Raw genomic sequence first — 6,995 nt, forward strand, 5'->3', positions numbered from 1 at the left:
TTAAACCCAGCCCCCCCGGCCCTTCTATCTCTACGTGGAAAGCTAGCCAGTGCATTCCCCGAATGGCTGCTGGTATGTGCTCAAATGTGCCGTTAGCCTAGTGTCTGATGCCACGCACTCCCAGGACTACCTACTTCCCAGCAGAGTGGAGCCATGAGGGCTTGCAAGGTGGTCATAGCTTCCCAAACCCAGGCACATGGCCCAATTTCTGCTCTGACAAGGGGACTCTGATATTGAGGGTCTTGGTAACCCGGCACCTGGGATCACTCAATCCTGAGAGGCAGGCCTCTGGGAACGGTTGTCCCTTATTTCAGGGAGATGACCAGAGGAATCAAGCCAGCTTGATGGGCCTCAATGGGACCCAGCAACAGCCAGTCCTGCCCACACTGCGCATGCAGACTCCCTCAGAAGCCAACAGTGGGGCTGAGTCTGAGCCAACAACCTCTTCCTTGGATTTTCTGGCCTCTGCACCTGAAGGTGTCCATTCCTTAGGATGGGCATGAGGATGGAGAAGGACAATCTGCTGTCTTGTCCAGGACAGAAGATCTGTCCAGGGCCATCTAGACTCCCAGGAACAGCCTGACTAAAAAGCCAAGATGAGCACTCTCTCACCTCAGGGACTTTATTTCAAAGAAAAATAAAATTTCTTCCTTTACTCAGCCTCCATGAAATGAAAAGAAAAACAGTAAGTGAACATCCAGCTCATGCACCTTTCTTTGCCATTCCTCCCTCTCCTTCTTTTCTCCGCCCCTTCCCAGCTTTGTTCTGGGAGTCACCGTCTGGGTCTTCATGCAGGAACAGGTTTGGGCAAGTCAGAAGGAAAAGATGGGCTCCACAGTGCCTGCCCAAACCCCTCACTCATCCATGGAGTGCTTGCTGGGTGCCTCCTCAGTGTCAGGTGCTATGGCAGACTCTGGGGCTCTGGAGTGTGTCCTTCAAGGCTGCGTCCCCGGAAAGCCCTCCCTGACCCTTCCCAGATGCTGGGAGCTCTCTGCTCTACAATAGCTCCGCACAGCTGCCTCCATCTGCCATGCGGTGGTTTCTGTTTCCTGCACGTTAATAGCATCTGCCAAGCCTGAGAGCAGAGAGCTTTCTTCCGTGCCCCAGCTGTGGGAACACAGCACAGGTCCAGAGCAATTGCTCAATACCTGGTGGATCCCTTCTTTTGCCAGAAAGGGTCCTAGGGATCAAACCTCTCTACTGTGCACACACCCAGCACAGCATGTACTTATTAGCTCTCAAACCCTCTCAGCTCTGTGAGGAAGGTATTATAGCTCCATTTTTACAGTGAGGAAATCAAGCCTCAGAGAGGTACAGTGACTTGCTCTAAGTCACACAGTCAGGAAACAGATTCAGAACTAAAACCTAGGCCTCCTGGGCCCAGAATGGGGTCTCCAACTCTTCTCAGGAAAAGATTCATTCCCATTCTTCTCTGACCTCAGCAGAGACAGAACAGGAGTATTGGGAGATGTTTCCTGATAGGGGGGTGTTGACTGTTCCAGACGACAGCCCTGCCTCCCAGCCAGCAAGGACAATTCTAGTTGAGGCACAGAACTGGAAGTCCTCTCATAGCATCCCCCAGGGGAGGCAGGAAGCAGCTGCACCATCTAAGACAAACAGAAGACAGCTCTTCCCTGCTGGGATGGAGCGCCCCCAGCGAGTCCCACCACTGTTTATCTCCACCCTGGGAACTGTTTCTCAGAAGCAGTGGATATAGGCCCAATAACCTGGCTCTGGGCGGCAGGGCAGAGTCTGGCCTAATATGTGCTTCAGGAGGCCAAAGAAGGATTAGGCTCAGTGATGGACCTTCTGGGGAGTGAAGAGTAGACTGCACCCACCACCTGGGTAGGGATGAGTTCCTTCACCACTTGGGCCTCAGCCACCCCAGTACAGGGTTGGGCTAAGTTGCCAGTCCACTTTCTGCCCCATGAGTTCCAGGTCCACACTGCCTATTGAGAGCAGTCATACAATCAGTAGCCAGAGGTCTGACTGCAAATCCTGGTCTGGGAGCAGCCTTTGGACATCTTGGCATCGTATCCCTCCGATTACAGAGATTGGTTCAAAGGTGAGCATGTGACCTGTCTAGAGCCCATAAGACATAATAAGTCTTTGCTGGGCATTCTGGGGAGGAGATTCTCACTCTTAATTGCAGATCTTGAATATAAGAGGGTGAAAACAGAATCCTTCTTGTGATGGTGAGGAAGAACTTGTCTAAGAATGGAATCGCTGAGAAAGCGAGCAAAGAGCCAGAGAGAAATGAGGTCCTGAGCCTGTCATCTAAGGCCCTGATCAAGTTATGCCTGATATTCCTGGCCTTTTATGTTTCAAGAACCAATGAACAATCCTTTTTGCTTAAAGTGGCTTGTGTTGGCTTTTTTGGCACTTGCCGTAAAGAGTTCCAACTGGTACAAACAGCCTCAACACCAAAGGCTTCTCTCATGTCACTGCTCTGCTGCTACCTGAGAGTTCGAGCTGGAAAACTCAGAACTAGAGGAAGTGATCTTGCCCTGAGTTATTCCCTAGTGAAACTTATCACCACGCTCCTTCCTCAAAACCTGCTCCTCCTTCAGCCTTCCCTGCCTCTGTTGCTGGGCTCAGCATCCTCCCAGAGACCACAGCCCAAACCTCTGAATCCGCCACCCTGACAATGCCTACCCCACAGCCTTCCCCTCCTACATGCACATTTAAACTCAGGCTCCAGAGGAGGGGCTAGATTTGACCAGCTTCCATGTTCCTGCCTAAAAGATAACCCAGTGAACATAAAGACAAGTTTGTGGAGTCAAATTTCAACCTTCAAATGATGTTGTTGCCTCCTTCCAAATAACCTCCAGGGACTCCCTCCACCTACCCCACAGCTCAGAGTTGGATGGGATCTGAATGCTAATCCTCCCTGGAGAGTAGACCCCAAGCCCCGAGCAATGAGAGGCTGTGTGAACATGCTTGACACCCTCTGCCCTGGACCCCAGTTTGCAGGAAGGATTCCAGTTTGCAATACAAGGAAGAAGCTCAAACCTTGCCTACCAAGTCCGATGGAGGGCGAGGAGCAGTTGTGGATCTTGGCTGAGGTCTTCTTTTTTCACCAAAAAACCTGAGCTGAACTACATTTGCAGTTTGGTCAACTCAAAAGATGCTCCTTAAACAGGGGCTATGCCACAAAAAGCCAAGTGAAAGTAAACAGAGCGGTTCCCTTGGTATCTAAATGTATGCAAATAACTGCAGGGTTTGAGTCTTTAGACACCACTCAGAACAGACTGTGGTAAACAGTGACGTGAAATGACCTGGGACGGTGGGGTGAGGAGGGGGAAAGCAGGAGCTTGGGAGTAGCTCTCCTGACAGCACACTTTGGTGGCCTAGACACATGAGTCCATCCTATTGCTACTTAAACAGGCCTGTGCTGCTGTTGAGGACGTGAGACAGGAAGTAGCCATAGAGGACTTCTCCCCGAAGGAGCTGTCATCTTTTCACAATGGAAATATGGGGAGCACATGGAAATAATTCCACAGCCTCAGCATGAGAGAACCGATATTTATTGTACTAGGCATTCTACTCGGCCCTTTACCTTCTTTATCTTATTTAGTCCTTACAATGGCCCTGCATGGTATTATTATTCCCATTTTACAGATGAGAAAACAAGCTCAGAAAGGATAAGTAATTTACCCCAGCCATCATAATTACTGAGGACTGTAAATAGGCTTTGAACTCAGCGCAGTCTGACTCCAAGCCTAGGGTTCTGCTCAACATGCCGCGATGAGGCTTCCAGGGCAATACGGAACCAGCACCACCACCTCCACCATCACAAAGGAAACAGGACCAGAGAGGTTTTTCTGGCTTAGGATTCACCAACTCATCCTGGAGAAGGTGTTGTCCTTAACATCAGATTCACGAATGTTCTGTCTGTTCAGTTGCAGTTTGCTCTTTGTTTACAGTCTCTCCTTAACTGTTTGGTGAACAGCGTAGTATTCAATACAGGGTTTAAGCTGAGTCATTCTTAAGAAGCTTCTGGAAAATTTCACCTGTATTTTCAGGTGAGAGAAACTGATAACTAACCAGAAAATAGACCTCTGGGAGGGTGGGTTCTCCTGATGAAGTCAGCCATCTTCCTAAAACATAACTTTGGTTCTGTTCCTCCCTTGAGTAAAACATTTCAGTGGCACTAAATGCACTGATTCCCAAACCTGACAATGCTTCCTAGAGTAATCTGAGGTGTTTGATAAAATGCACATTCCTGGGTCTATCTGGGATCTAATGAGTCCAAATATTTGGAGATGGGGTCCAGTAACCTGAAGGCTGGCAGCCCCTCCGCGGAGTCTGATGCAGCACTTCCAGAAGACTGGAGCTGGTAAACCCCGGGCCATAGACAAAGTTCAGGTTCACTGGTGTGATGGCACTTTCTGCTCTAAGCTCACCAACCTCTCCTGTTTCTTCTTCAGACTACCACCAAGGTATCCCGCACCCCAGCATCACCTCATGCCCCAGTTTCCAGAGTATCCCGTGTACTTTCAAGCCTCCCTGGCACTCTTCCTGCCTCAAAGACCCATCTCTTCCATCTTTCTCCATCCTTGGGACCTGAGGTCTTCCCTGCAGCCCTGTTCTCAGCCTGATTCTCCTTCCTGGGGCTGGAGAAGACCTGCCCTCAGTGTACCACAGTTCCTCTCACTACCTGCCCGACCTGATCCCAGTGCATAGGGCTCCCCGATGGACAGGAGAGGAAAGGCCCCTTCTAGGAGATTATCTTTTCAAAGGTTAGTATACTCCTATTATCCAAGAAGGTGATCATGGCAGGTCCAAATGGCCCAAAAACCTTCATGGTCCTTACAGTGGGCAATTTGATATGCTCATTTTTAATAAATAAACTAACAGGTTGATATCCTTACTCTGTAAATATATATATATTTAGTTTCAACTTCCTATGAACTTGCATTTCCTGAGCAAAAAGCTCCTTTTGGGGGAAAACTAGGATTTCAAAGCAACGAGGCCATTTCTTTGTGAGCTGGGGCAGTCATGCCTTTCTCCTGGCCTAGCTTTCAGCTTCTGTACAATGACTTTCAAACTTTTGACTCCCTGGAGCTCTGGCCAGAGGGATGTCCTGTTCCAGCTCGTGGTGAGGAAGCAGTAGCCCAAAAACAGATAACTTGATTGAGGCTCCCCTCTCTCCCATGCCTCTGTGCTACAGGAACATACTGCCCTGCCTCCCCCCACCTCTGCAAGCAAATGCAGCAATGCATTCCTACTGCCCTTTCTTGAGGCTTAAAGGAGATACTTTAGCTCTGGAGCAGATCCTCAGGAGATAAGAAAATGCCACTGATGTGGTTGGAAAAATCTGAGCTGGATGAAATGGAAACAGAGTTCTCCCTTGAGGCCAGAAGAAAAGTGCGTGGATGGAGGCCAAAGTCCGTTCCTTCCTTGAGCCTCTGGGAGCCAGCAGCCCACCCCCTCTTTCAGAGCGCAGTGCCCCCTTGCCTTTCACCCTCCTTGCAGATACCCCCATGGGCATAACCGCTGAGCCTGCAGGATCCTGGTTATCTGGGGACAAATCAGTCTTACTATGATTGTACTGGTTTTTTATTGATTTCCTTATAAGTGATTTACAACTGCCTGCTCCTAAAAAAAGGGTTTGCAGCCAGATGTCAGTAAAAACACTCAGAGGGCAAGTGAGTTAAAAATAAAACACTGAAAAGGGGAGCAGAGACTGCAAAGGAAAAAGGAAGATAACTCCAGCCAAGGTGGGATGGCTCCTCAACTCAGGTGGCCTAGAGGGAAATCTCGATTCTCATTTCCTACTGACATAGCTAATTGAGGTCAGCAGCAGCTTGCTTTTGGCTATTGTAAAAATTACAGAGCAAAGACTATTATATCTTGAGCTGACTCGCCAAAACTGACCAGCCACTCAAAAGAGAACAAAATTTAAGTGAGCTTTAGCATTTAAGAACTTTAAAGTGCTCAGGAGTGTTTGCATTTAACTTAAAATATCACTTCACAGGGCTTCTCGTGTGAGTGCATCACCATACTGTTTAACAGCAGGCCCTGGGTTTACTTTTGCATTTTTAAAGCAGGCAGCATAGAGGTTCTAGGTGTTATGTGCATGTCTGAGTCTGATAGCTGGTCATCAACCCTCCTTGAGGTGATTATAGAGTAAACCTGATAAAATGAGTGCAAAGAACATGCAGAACCACACATAAGGGTCCGTTAGCTCAGGGACAACTAGCAGTGCTTTTAATTCTGACTGCAGCTCATTCTCATTTAGTGGCCATGGTGAATGGGTTATTTAACAAATTCTGGCTTCACTAGTTACAACTCACCAGAGATCATATATCTTTCAGAGGAGGAGCAAGAAGGTTATTATTATCGGCTGAACTGTGTCCTCCCAAAATTTATATATTGAAGCCCTAGCCCCTAGCACCTCAGAATGTGACTATATATGGAGTTAGGGCCTTTAAAAAGGTGTAAATTAAAATGAAGCCATTAGTGTGGGCCTTAATTTAGTCTGACTGATGTCCTTATAAGAAGAGGAAATTTGAACACACAGAGAGACACCAGGGATGTGTGTGCACAGAGGAAAGGCTGTGTAAGGCCACAATAAGAAAGTGGCCATCAGCAAGTCAAGGAGAGAAACGATGGGAGATACCCAATTGCCTGCTGACACCTTGATCTTGGACTTCCCTAGAACTGTGAGAAAATTAATTTTTTTTGTTTAAGCCACCCAGTCTGTGGTATTTTGTTATGATAGTCCTAGCAAACTAATACCTCTATTGATGGAATTTCTTAGTCATATCAGGTTTAAGTTCAAGTCTGTTTCAAATATCTAATCTTTGGAATTGGCATCAATAAATGTTGGGAAATAACTGCTTTAATATTTTTTCTAGGCCAACCACAAAGCTCCTTTCAGGACCCTTCTAATAAAATAAAAATCCTCTGAACTATGCCCCAAGGATTCTAGTTTTCAAAAAGTAAAAGTATCTCTATTTGCAGATGACATGATCTTGTATATAGCAAAT

This window comes from Miniopterus natalensis, chromosome 11 (genome assembly GCF_054644295.1).
Source record: "Miniopterus natalensis isolate mMinNat1 chromosome 11, mMinNat1.hap1, whole genome shotgun sequence".
In the NCBI taxonomy this organism is placed as follows: Eukaryota; Metazoa; Chordata; class Mammalia; order Chiroptera; family Miniopteridae; genus Miniopterus; species Miniopterus natalensis.